Below are 13,682 nucleotides of genomic sequence, written 5' to 3'. Positions count from 1 at the left end.
CAATTAAAAAAAAAATCAAATTGCGAAACAGAACAATGGAGAATCGGAATATAGAGAGGACCGACATCTAATAGACGATGTGAGTAATAATGATGGAATCATAGGTGATGATAGAATCATGCAATTTACAGTGCAAAAGGAGGCCATTCGGGCCATCGTGTCTGCACCAAAGAGCACTCTAATCAATCTCACGTATTAGCACATCCCCGTAACCCATTAAGCCCCTCTTAACATTTTTGGATACTAAGGCCAATTCAGCAAGGCCCATCCAACTAATGCACACATCTTTGGTCTGTGGGAGTCAACTGGAGCACCTAGAGGAAACCCATGCAAACACGGGGAGAATGGGCAGAGAGTGACAGAGCTGGGAATCGAATTTGAGTCCCTGGAACTGTGAAGCCACTGTGCTAAACACTTTGCTACAGTGCTGCCAATAATCATTTTTAAAAACTGTATATTCAAATATAATTGCCCGTGCATATGTGGCGATGGTCTCTCTCCTAGACGGCAGCGTGCGGGGCACCACCTCACCGATCATGTTGCCCCTGGCAACTCAAGATAGACGCCAACCATCTCCCATGGCAACTGTAGCTGGCCACCAAGTGATGACCATAACTGCGCAATATGGATGCCGAGCAAGGTATGGTGAGCACGAAGGCGCCGTGCAGGTTTCCTGTGCTCATTGTCCACATTGCGTCTTTTTTGGGATTCAGCACGTTGGCGCACCAATTCCAGATTCAATTTTCGCTGCAATGCTGCGTCTCCCACCACATTAACTAAGACAGAATTAATAAACTAACTAAATGCACACCAACTAAAACAGTATTAATATACTTAACCAAACGCACACCAACTAAACAGTATTTATAAACTGACCGAACACAAGGAAAATAAAGCATTATTAATGAACAACAACACAGCATCTCAAAGTGCATTAAAAGACTGAAAAAACACAAATACTATAAAGCAGCATTAATAAACGAACGATATGCACAACAGCTAATCCAGAATTAATAAACCGATGACATACACACGCAAATCAGCATTAATACACTGACCAATACACAGCAGTTAAAGAAGCATTATTAAAATAACCAAACACACTAAATAAATGACCATGTACACTGCATTAAAACCAGGATTAATAAACTGACCAAACACACTTCCGGTGACTGCGGACTGGAAGCGGCCTCGCAACGGAGGGCTCCCGACTTTAAATGGCATTTTCGGGGCTTTAAGCCCGGTTCCAAGGTCCACGGAGGCGTCAAACACACGGATAAGGCACGGAAGAGGTACAACAGAAGAGGATGTCAAGGGTCGGTGACAAGACGGCCGTTAAAAGAACAGATGAGGGCCCGTCGGGGAGAGGAGAGGTCACCACGGGGTCACGAGGAAAAAAGGCTGGAGCACCAGGAGAGGTCTCATTGCTGAAGGCTGAAGAAATAACCAAGGCTTGGCTGCAGAATACGAAAGGCAATTTTCAAAGCACCTGGAGGCAAAGAGGAAGGAGATGAGGGAGGTTTTGAGTGTGCTGGTGGAGGAGGCGATTTCCTCAGTGACGACGGCGGTGGCGAGTGCAGTGGCAGATGTGCGGACGCAAGGAGAGGCGATGAAGGTAGTGGAGGAGACGGTGGCGCAGCACGGTGATCAACTTACCTCGATGGGGAAGGAGATGCGGAAGGTGATGGTGAACAAGGATCTGCGAGGAAAATTGGAAGACCTGGAAAACAGGTCCAGGTGACAGAATTTGAGGATTGTGGGGCTCCCCGAAGGAGTTGAAGGGCCAGAGCCGACGGAGAATTTTGCCACTATGCTGGCGAAGCTATTGGGGGAGGGGGAAGATCCCTCCCGATACGAGCTGGATCGGGCTTATCTGTCGGGGAGGCCTGCACCAAAGGCGGGTGAGCCGCCAAAAGTAGTGACCGTGCTTCCGTAGGTACTCTGTGAAGGTGAATGTCCTGTGCTGGGCAAAGCAGAAGCGGGTGGTGCAGTGGGCTGGAACTGGTATAGGTGTATACCAGGACTTTACGGCGGAGCTGGAGAGGAGGCGGGCTGCTTTCAAACGGGTGAAGAGGGCATTGTACGTTAGGAAGGTGCAGTGTGGCATAGTATATCCAGCGGAGCTGAGGGTGACTTTTAAGCTCAAGGACTATTATTTTGGAACAGCAGAGGCAGCGTAGGAGTTTGCGAAGGCAGAAGGACTGTGGCAGAACTGAGAAGATGAGATATGGCCATGTGCTGATGTAACGTCAGGGCTGTATTTTCTTCAATTTTTTCTCTTTTTTATTTTACTGTGTGCGGGTCTATGCGCTAATGGAGCCAATGTTGTATATATTTAGACAAGGGAAGTGCTGGGACTCACTCAAATTGAGGGCTCTTTCAGGTGTCGGGTATGCAGGGTTTATGTGCTAAAAGTGGATTTCTGGGCTTTCCTCGGGCCGGGCAAGGGGGAAGGGGACCTGGGTAGGGGTCTCCGCGCTGGCCGGATTAAACCAGTCAGTGAACGGGAGTGAGGTGGGGGGAGGGGCTGCGGTAATCGGAGCCTGGCAGAAGAGGTTCCGACTGGTCTAGCCGGGGTGGAAAGTTGGGGAGAAGGAACCGAGGTTGGGGGGACGAGTTTTACAAGAGGCAGTGGGCGGGAGGAGTTGGAGGGGAGGGGAGGGTTTACAACTCTTGGGTATCACATACTGTAGTTTTTCAGAGGTTGGACGGCGTTGCGTATGGGTGGTGGGGGCGGGGAGGAGATTATAGGGTGACCATGGGCGGGGGTGGGGGGGGGGGGGGGTGCGAGAAGTGGACACTATGGTGACCATGGGCGGTCCCGGACTCCTTTCTCTTTCTCTCTTTTGTTTTTGTTTCCACCGTGGGAGGCTTTGTTTCATTGGATACATATATCGATAGGTATGCTGTTGCTTGGGGTGGTGGGAGGATGGGATCCTTGTTATTGTTAAGGGGATTGACTTTGCATTTGTTACCGTTTACTGTTTGGTGGTGGGGGGTGAATTTTGGGGGGAAATGTGAAAATGGAGAATAAAACATTTTTAAAAAAATCTTAAATGGCCATACAGACCATAACTAAGCCAGCATTAACAATTGACTAAATTCACACAAACTAAAGCAGCATTGCCAAACTGACTAAACACGAATAATCTAAAGCAATATGAATAAACTGACTAAATAATAATGCGGCAACTGACCAAGCACATAGATAAAGCAACATTAATAAATTGCCGAAACACACAGAAAGTAAAGCAGTGTTATTAAACTGACCAAACACAAGGTAACTGAAGCAGCATTTCCAACTAACCCAAGACACAGCAACAAATGCAGAATTAATAAGCTACCGAAAACAGACACTGAAGCAGTATTAATAAACTGACCACGCACAGAGGCACACCAACTTTCATAAATTGACGAAACAGACAGCAACTGCACCTGCATTAATGCCCTTATGATTTCTCTGAAACAAAAGCAGCATGAATAAACTGACCAAAACACAGAAATTGATGCAGCTTTAAGAAACTGTCCAGACGAGCAACAACTAAAAATAATCAATAACCTGACCAAATAAACATGAACTAAACCAGTATTAATAAACACTCAGGAGATACACAAGCATTAATAATGGACCAAACGCACTACAACTAAACCAACAGTAATAAACTGATCAAAGGGCAGCACGATAGCGCAGTGGTTAGCAATGCTGCCTCACGGCGCCAAGGTTCCAGGCACGAAGGCAGCATTGAAAACTGAGCAAACACACGGCAAGTAAAACAGCATTAATAAAGTGGCCAAACATCAGCAACATACCAGCATTAGAGAAATGAGAAATCACATCGCAAGTAAAGCAGCATTAGTTAGCTGAACCAACACACAGACGAAAGCAACATGAACAAACTTATCAAATACGCAGCAACTAACGAAGCAGTGAACCGAAAAACATGTAAAGCAGCATTACTCAACTGAACAACCAAACAGAAACTAAAGCAACATTTTTTTAAAATTTAAGGTACACAATTATTTTTTTCCAATTAAGGAGTAATTTAGTGTTACCAAGGCACCTACCCCATACAAATTTGGATTGTCAGGAAAACTAAGGCAACATTAACAAACTGATGAAACACACATCAAATCAGCAGCATGAATACATTGATCAAATACACATAAACTAAATCAGCATTAATAAACTGACCAACTACAGAGCAACTGAAACAGCGCAGTAAACTGATCAACCACAGAGCAACTAATGCAGTATTAATAATCTGACCAAACAGACAAAAACTAAACTAGGATTAGTAAACTGACTAAACGCACAACAACTAAAATAGCATTAATATACTGACGACACATGTAAACTAAATCAGCATTAATTAACTGACCTATGTTATGGGTCTGGGTTTAAAAATCCAAAGTTTATTATGGAATTCACCTGACCTCTAACATTTTGTTGAATTTGGCGAGGATGAGCATTAGAGCGCACGTTTCAGGTGTTAGTCAACAGACTTCTTCTGCGTTTTGAATGAAACAAACAAGCTTTATTCGAAGAACTGAGTTAACATTTATATATAAACAAACAAGAAGATTTTTATCAATTACAAACATCGACCACACACAGCTACAGTAATACATGTATAATCGTTAATGAATTCCCCTGGTCGCAGAAATCCTCAACCTGTCTTTGCAAAATCTGAGGTCCCCATCTGCTTCAAGAAGACGACCATCATCCCTGTACAAAAGAAAAGCACAGCAGCGTGCCTTAATAACTATCGTCCAGAGGCTCTGACATCCATCATTATTAATTGCTTCGAAAGGTTAGTCATGGCAGGAATCAACTCCAGCCTCCCGGATTGCCTTCACCCTCTACTGTCCGCCTACTGCTGCAACAGGTCCACAGCAGACGCCATCTCCGTGGCCCTGCACTCAACACTGGAGCAACTAGTATATAAAGACACCTAAGTCTTTTACTACAGTTCAGCCTTCAACACCATTAGTCCTACGAAATGCATCTCCACACTATGTGGCCTGGGCCTGCCTAAGCCTCTCCCAAACCCACAGACCACAATAATTATGGATAGGCAACAACACATCCTCCCCGATCATCCTCAACACCGGTTCCACACAAGGTTGTGTCCTCAGCCCCTGTCTATACTCCTTATAAACCTATGTAGCCATCTAAGATGGACACCAACGAACACAAAATGAAAGATTGCAAAGAGTGCAGGGAAAACGGACATGTTAAAGAGCAAACAGCTTGCAGAGCCATTAAGCATTGAGACAATTGCAGAAACCGGTTTCCTGGCAGCTGCAGAGATCAGGCAGCGCTGTAAATGGGAAAGACGTTAACATAGTAATGAGGTAATACCGGGCAGTCCCAGGTACAATGGTTACAATTAAGTATCAAGCGATACTTTTAATAGCAGCCCAGACACGATGGAACCAGAGAAGCCAGTAAAATAAGTCATAAGAACCGCCCCAGCGATCAAGGAACGGCCCTAGGATTGGGGGGTTCAAACCATATCGATTGGGAAGAGGCCCAATCGATCCCCAGCAGGTGCGGAAGCCCGCCCCAAGGGGCGTGGACCCCCTGGGACCCATAAAAGAGAGGTCCCGCACATGGTTCAGTCTCCTGTCTCCGGCCTCCGACTCCAGCCTCCAGACCCCTGTCTTCTACAACAGCCGTTGAGCAGCAGCCACCAATCGTAAGTGCCTAAACAACGACCGACACCTGATACCGGCATTGCTTACACCCTTGCTGACTGATAAAGATCCGAAGCCTGCAGACCAGAACAGAACAAAGGCCTTGTTCCCTGACCTCGCAGTTCCTTCTTAGCTAAGTATTAGTTGTCTAGTGGTAGAAGTAAGTTTAATCTTTAGCGTGTGCATGAGCATGTGCATGAGCGTTATTATAATTGTGTTATAATACACTTTAATTGTTTTGGACTTACTAATTGGTGTACAGCCTTATTGCTGCATGGCTAAACTCTCCACCAACTCGTTTTTCAGATTTTCTGATGGCACCCCCATAGTGGGTTCGATTTCAAACAATGACGAGACAGAGCACAGGAAATTGAGAGAGAATCTGGTGAACTGGTGCGACTACAATAATCTCACTCTCAATGTCAACAAAACGAAGGAGATTATCATCGACTTCAGGAAGCGATTCCCAACAACCTTGTCTGGTCCCCCCATGCTACACTATAGTTAAGAAAACCCTCCAATGACTCTACTTTCTCAGAAGACGAAGAAAATTTGGCATGTCAGGTGCGACACCCACCAACATTTCTAGATGCACCACAGAAAGCATTCTTTCTGGTTGTATCACAGCTTGGTATGGTTCCTGCCCTGCCCAAGACCACAGAAAACTACAAAAGGTCCTGACTGTAGCCCAGTGGATCAGCAAACCAGCCTCCCATTCGTTAATTCTCTCTACAATTCCGGCGGCCACAGAAATGCAGCCAGCATAATTAAGGACCACACACACCTAGACATACTTTCTGCCACCTTCCTCCATCTGGAAAAAACTACAAACGTTTGGTCAGGTACAACCGACGCAAGAACGGCTTCTTTTCTGCCGCCATAGACTTTTGAATAGACCTACCTCGGATTAAGTTGATCCTTTCTCTGCACCTAAGTTATAGATCTAGTTTCTCTTTGTTTCCCGATGTATAGTACGTGTGGTCTGCATAGAATGCAAGAAACAATAGTTTTCAGTGAACACTAATAGATGTGACAAGAAGACAATAATAAAACAAATCCAATCAAATCAAAAACTGTTCCAATCCAGAAACAACATTCGATGGCCCACAAAAGCCCTTCTTTTTACCAAGACAGCAGTAAGCTATAATCAATGGGTTTCTTCCCAGGAACAACTCGTTAAACTGAAAATAGTAAGGCAGGTCAAAATAATTCTGTTTTCTGAGTCCACAGCAGCCAAATTCGAAAGCAAATGTAAAACTAACAGAGCCACTGCCCAGCTCCACCCACACAATACTGATAACATGAGACAAGAAAAAAAACATTGCTTAAAGGGACACTCCCATGACCTAACACCGAGACACTATACCAATATTAATATCGCGACAAAACACTTGGAAAATAATGCTGCATTAATAAACTGAACAAATACACATAACCTATACCAGAATGAATAAACTGATTAAACACACTGAAACTAAAGCAGCAGTAATAAACTGAACAAACACACAGGCTCTAATGCAACATTAATACAGTGATCAGACTGACACTAAATAGCATTAATAAACTGCCCAAACACACAGACGCTGAGCCAACGCTGATAAACTGACCTAACACACAGACAATAAGGCAGTATTGATAAACTCACTAAACACACAGAAACTAAAGCAGCATAAATAAACTGAACAAACAGCTAAAAACTTAAGCAGCAGTCATAAAGTGACCAAACATACAACAACTAATGCCGCGTTAATGAACTGACCAAAGAGACAGAACAATGGCAGCAATCATCAACTGACCAGACAAAAAAAATGAAAGGGGCACGAACAAACTGCCGAAATAAACAGCGCTAACGCAGCATGAATAAACTGATCGAATATACAGAAAACATATCAAAATATAAAAAACAAACAAACACGCAACAAGTGGAGGAGCACTTATAAACTGACCAAGCAAAGAGGACCAATCCAACATTAATAAACTTAGCAAACACACAAAAACTAAATCAGCATTAATACGCTGACCAAACATATTGAAATTTTAGCTGCACTGTTACGGGCCAGTGTTTAGAGAACCACAAAGTGAATCATGGAGTTCAGCTAACCCATAAGTTTGAATAGAATTTGGTTAAGGGGAGTAAACGGGCCCATTTTACAGGTGTGATGCAACAGAGATCTAAATTACTTTTAAATTAAAACAATGTTTACTTGTGAAATCAGTTAACACATTATAAACCCATAGTAAACATCGTAACAACTATCAACACCAATTATCCCCACAGGTACAATATTGCATAAGTAACCATTAATCTTTCCTTGCCACATCCATAAGACAAAATACCTTTTTTAACACAGATATCAAGTTTAGGTTGTGTACTGATAACAGTTACAACTGTTAAATTAGCAAGTGATCTGAAAACAATTCTTTCTTACAGAAATAAATCGGAATCCTACCTCGTCCTGCTGAATGCAGCTCCAAGTCTGCAAAACGAAACTGAACACTCCCTATAGCTGCCAGCTCAAAAACAAACGTGAAAGACAGACAGCCCAGCTCCACGCAAACCCTGGTATCACTGCAGCTATTCGATAAACACTTATTTCTTAAAGGCACATCCACGACAGTATTAAAAAAACACCTAGCTCTTAATGGATAACTCAAATACAGCATTAATAAACTGACCAAACAGAATGAATCTAAAGCGGCATTACTGCACTGACTAATCGCACAGAAATTAAAATAGCATTAATAAACTGACTTAAACCAAAGACACCAAATCAGCATTATCAAACTGAATAAACACACAGAACATAAAGCTACATAATAAATTGATCAATCACTCAGATATTAAAGCTGCATTAATAAACTGACCAAGCACACAAGAATTAGCCAGCTTTAATAAACTGACAATATAGGCAGAAAGTAAGTAGCATTAACAAGCTGAACAAAAAAACACTGAAGCAGCATTAATAAGCGATCTATCTAACACCAAGTCGAGGAGCAGTTATAATGCGGTCGAACACAGACAAACTATCAAACATTAATAAACTTAGTAAACACACATAAAGTTAATCAACAATAATTAGCTGCCAAACACACTGAATCCAAACCAGCATTAATAAACTGACCAAGTAGACTGCATCGAGAACAGCATTAATAAACTGACTAAACACACAACAACAAAACATGTATCAATAAACTAACCTGATGCGCATACACGTAAGCAGCATTAATAAACTGAACGAATACACAGAAAATACAGCAACATTATTAAATTGACCAAACACTCAAGTACTAAAACTGCACGAATAGATTGACCAAATAGCGAGGAAGTAACTCGCATTAATATATTACCAAATGCAGAAAATGGGAAGAATTAACAAATAGAAAACTTTTTTAAAAATTGTGCCCAACCGGGATTGGCTGAACAATTGTTTCGAGTCGTATAACAATTGATGAATTTCTTTGATCGGTGGAGGCATATCTGCCTCGCCTAGAAGAGACGTGCGCAACCAATGAAATGTTTGACGATTGAAACACACAGGTATTTTGAATGTTTCTTTCGGATTCATTGACGCTCACACTCTGCCACAGTCGTCAAGGATTCGGCGGTCTTTAATACTATCTGAGTACTAGGTGATAATATTTACTCGTGAGTAACTATTATACTTACTAATATTTACTCCTGAGCTGCTATCCTTATCCCGGGGCCGTTTGCTGTTCAGCCACCAACGAATTCCAAATCTGCGAAGAGGATTTGACCTAGTAGGTATGTCATTAAGAGACGTAGGCGATATTGGGCGTTGCTTAAAGTATTTAAGAATTGTTTCATAAGTTTTTGTAAGAAGTGGTGACAGACTGGTGACCCGACAGTCGGCGAAGAGATGACAAGTAGCGCTGGAGTTAACGTGGATCTCTGAGAGCAGATTTCTAACGGTTCTAATCCTACTCAAGCCAGGCCAGTAAAAGTAAATGATCTCAAATGTGAAAGACATAGTCCCTCATGTGCCATTTGGCAATTAGAACAAACGCTTATCGATCAGATAATTCTATCGGATTTGAACTTTACTGAGTGGTAAGTTTTCTTGCGAGGGGAACGCCCGAATTCGCATTATGTTTCGAGCTTCAATTACAATTTAGATAAAAGAGACATCAAAAAGAAAAAGAAATATAGCTAATTCCAAGCTGACAGACCTCAGGTTAATTGAAAATGTGTGCGTGTGTGTGGGCGGGTGGGGGTGGCGGGGGGGGGGGGGGGTGCTAAAATGTCTCTTCCCCTCGTGCAGATATTTTGCAACAAATTTGATAAAATGTGAAGGCCTTATGAATTTCATTACATACTTCCAGCAAAAGGGACTGGAAAAGTTCAATTCACTTTCTCATAATTCGATTTGATTTATTGTCACGTGTACCGAAGTAGAATGAAAAGTATATTTCTTCGGCTGACGGAACGTCCACAATACGTACATTGAAAAAAAATAGAATAACCAACAGAGAACATTGACAAATTATACATCGATAAACAGTGATTGGTTCCAGTGCAGAATAAGGGCCATTCAAAACAAATACATGTAAAAGATCAGTATAGGACATTGTTGAATAATGCTGGGCTTCGTTCACCACGCTCTGCAGTTTCTTGCCATCTTGGACTGAGCAATTGTCATACCAGGCTGTGATGCAGCCGGATAGTATGCTCTCTGTCGCAAATCTGTAGTCGTTGTGAGAGTCGATGAAGACATGTGAAATTTATTTTGCTTCCATCGGAAGTAGAGACGTTTTAGGGCTTTCGTCACTTTTGTGTCAACGTGAGTAGACCAAGACAGACTATTGGTGCTGGTGACCCCCAGGAATTTAAAGCCACCAACCATCTCCGCTTCGAAGCCATTGATGCAGACGCGAGTGTGTGTAGTGCTGCGCTTCCTGAAGTCAATGATCAGTTCCTTGCTCTTTTTCACATTTAGAGTGAGGTTGTTTTCGGTACACGTTGCAAACAAGTGAGTTATCTCCCTCCTATAGTCTGATTCGCCATTGTTTCGTTGTTTGAGACACGGCCTACCACAGTTGTATCATCCGCAGATTTATAGATTGAGTTGGAGTTAAATCTTGCCACACAGTCGTGTGTTTAGGGAGTACAGTAGAGGGCAGAGCACACATCCTTGTGGGGGACCGTTGTTTAGTACTAATGTGGAGGGGGTGTTGTTGCCTATCCTGACAGATTACTTTCCTGCTGGTGAGGAAGTCAAGGATCCAACTGCAAAGGGAGGGGTCAAGTCAAAGATTCCAGAGTTTGGTTATTAATCTTGTCGGGATCATTGTATTGAAGCTATAGTCGATGAACAGCGGTTTTACATAGTGTTCTTGTCGCCATTTCCAAGTGTTGATTTTAGAGCCAGGGAGATAGCCTCTGCTGTGGACCTGTTGCGGTGGCAGGCAACTGCAGTGGGACGAGACCGTCTGGCAGGCTGGCTGGAAGCATTCCATGATAAGTAGTCAGGGCCACCAGTCGATAGTCGTTGATGCAGCTACCTTGCTCTTCTTTGGTACTGGTATTTCTGGGAAGGAAAGTTCTTGAATTTGAATTGCTCAAAAATTCGACTTAAACATAATCGAGTAAGGCTTCTTTCAAGGTCGGGAGTTGAAATCAGTTTAAAGGCAAGAAATTCGAGCAGAAAGAAAGTAATCTAATAACATACGTTTTTATATTACGTAAAGGGACGGAGTGGGTTCCAGGTTTCTCCGCCCACTCTCTGGCCATTCCGGTTCTGGAGGAAAATTAATAATTTGAGCAGACAGTTAATTTGTACTAAATTGCCGCCCATAAAAGACGTATCTATGACAAATTTATGTAGCTTTAATTATGAATTTATGGGGGCTCAGCAAGGCTAGTTAATATAGAAATGTTAAACATAGTCATGAGGCAATTGGTTTGAATACTACGAAGAATAATTGATGCCGATAAAATCAATCATTGGAAAGTGACATAAATGGAATGAAATTGTTGAAATAAATATTGTTTAGTATTTCAATCAAGCGATTGTGAAATTGCTCTGCCTCTGTAAGAATCTGTAGCCAGAAATGAAGACTAAAGGTTAACTGTTATATTTACGAGCTGTGAGAATCCGTGTGTTTCATTTGTTTTACGTGGGTGAACGCATCATAGAAGCATAGAATTTACAATGCTGAAAGATTGTGATCCATTCTGCTGTGTTAACCGGCTCTTGGAAAGAGCACCCTACTTAAGCTCATGTATCGAACCTATCCACAGAACCACACGTATTCTTTTTTGGACACCAAGGATAATTTAGCATGGCCAATCCACCTAACCAGCACATTTTGGGCTGTGAAAGGAAACCGGAGCGCCTGGAGGAAACCCATGCAGACACGGGCAGAACGTTCAGACTCCGCACAGATAATAACGGTAGCATGGTGCTTAGCATAAATGCTTCACAGCTCCAGGGTCCCAGGTTCAATTCCCGGCTGGGTCACTGTCTGTGCGGAGTCTGAATGTTCTCCCCGTGTCTGCATGGGTTTCCTCCAGGCACTCCGGTTTCCTTTCACAGCCCAAAATGTGCTGGTTAGGTGGATTGGCCATGCTAAATTATCCTTGGTGTCCAAAAAAGAATACGTGTGGTTCTGTGGGTAGGTTGGATACATGAGCCTAAGTAGGGTGCTCTTTCCTCCCCGTGTGTGCGTGGGTTTCCCCCCACAGTCCAAAGATGTGTGGGATAGGTGGATTGGCCATGCTAAATTGCCCGTAGTGTCCTAAAAAGTAAGGTTGGGGGGGGGGGGTTGTTGGGTTACGGGTATAGGGTAGCTACGCTGGTTTGAGTAGGGTAATCATGGCTCGGCACAACATCGAGGGCCGAAGGGCCTGTTCTGTGCTGTACTGCTCTATGTTCTATGTAACCCAAGCCGGGAATCAAACCTGGGACCCTGGAACTGTGAAGCAACTGAGCTAACCACTGTGCGACCGTATATTTGCTAATTTTATCTTTCCGGAGATATAACCTTGAGTTTTTAATTGAACAGAAACCACAAGGACTTTTACGTTTTTAATTTTGATCAAAGCACTGAAGCGCAATGTTCCACTTTCTCTGCGTGTGGTTTTGATATCATAAAGTTTACGTGATTTGAAGCGAAAAGATACCAAAGGGAAAAGTATTTAACAATTCCTTATTTTCAAAAGTTAACAACCAAGAGCTATGTTTACCGATTATTCTCGGCTGTTTATGATAAACAAGCGGAATTTTCAACTGGAGACTTATTTACACATGTCAGGATAATATAATATTAATTTGATAGGGTTTATTGGAAGTTGGGACATTTGAAATGCTTCAGTGTAATCCGGTGTTTGATTGGCCCAGGGTTAAGTCTGTCAGATCCAACGCGGTGTCCCTGGCACAACTAGTGCAATGCAGAAGGAATAATTTTTAAATTGCTGAACGAAATGTGGAGGAGAGATGGGTAAATAAAAAATATTCCAAATCATGTTTCTTTTTAAAGCAATAGAAGGGTGAAGATGAAATGACATCCGATTGAGAACACTTACTCCATCCCTTTTCAAAGCAGCAGAAAAGTAACCTTTTTTTGTTTTTATTTTCTGTTGGTAAGTATAAACTATAAATTTTGAATTGTCAGACCTGTTCATATTAATTTACCCACTTTAAGAGAACCCGAATTGATATATTTTATTTTGCTTTCCAAGTAATTGCAAGTGGAACAAGATTTGTGGCAGCTTCAAGAATTTATTTTACACTTTCGATATTACTACACTAGTTTACACGATTGAAAATGTCGTGAATGGGAGCGGACATCTCGGTAGAAGCTTGAAAAATACAGATATATGGAAGAGATCGTGTTCGCATTCACGAGTGTTAAACAGGTCCCAGTAACAGCCACGGTAGTAGGGTTGTCATTTTACTTGACCCTTCCACATATACAGCAATAATATTCGCAATTATTACTTTTGCGTTACTCAGCCAACAATATAG

The sequence above is a fragment of the Scyliorhinus canicula genome, chromosome 21 (genome assembly GCF_902713615.1).
Source record: "Scyliorhinus canicula chromosome 21, sScyCan1.1, whole genome shotgun sequence".
Lineage (NCBI taxonomy): Eukaryota > Metazoa > Chordata > Chondrichthyes > Carcharhiniformes > Scyliorhinidae > Scyliorhinus > Scyliorhinus canicula.
This window is presented reverse-complemented; position numbering follows the sequence as displayed.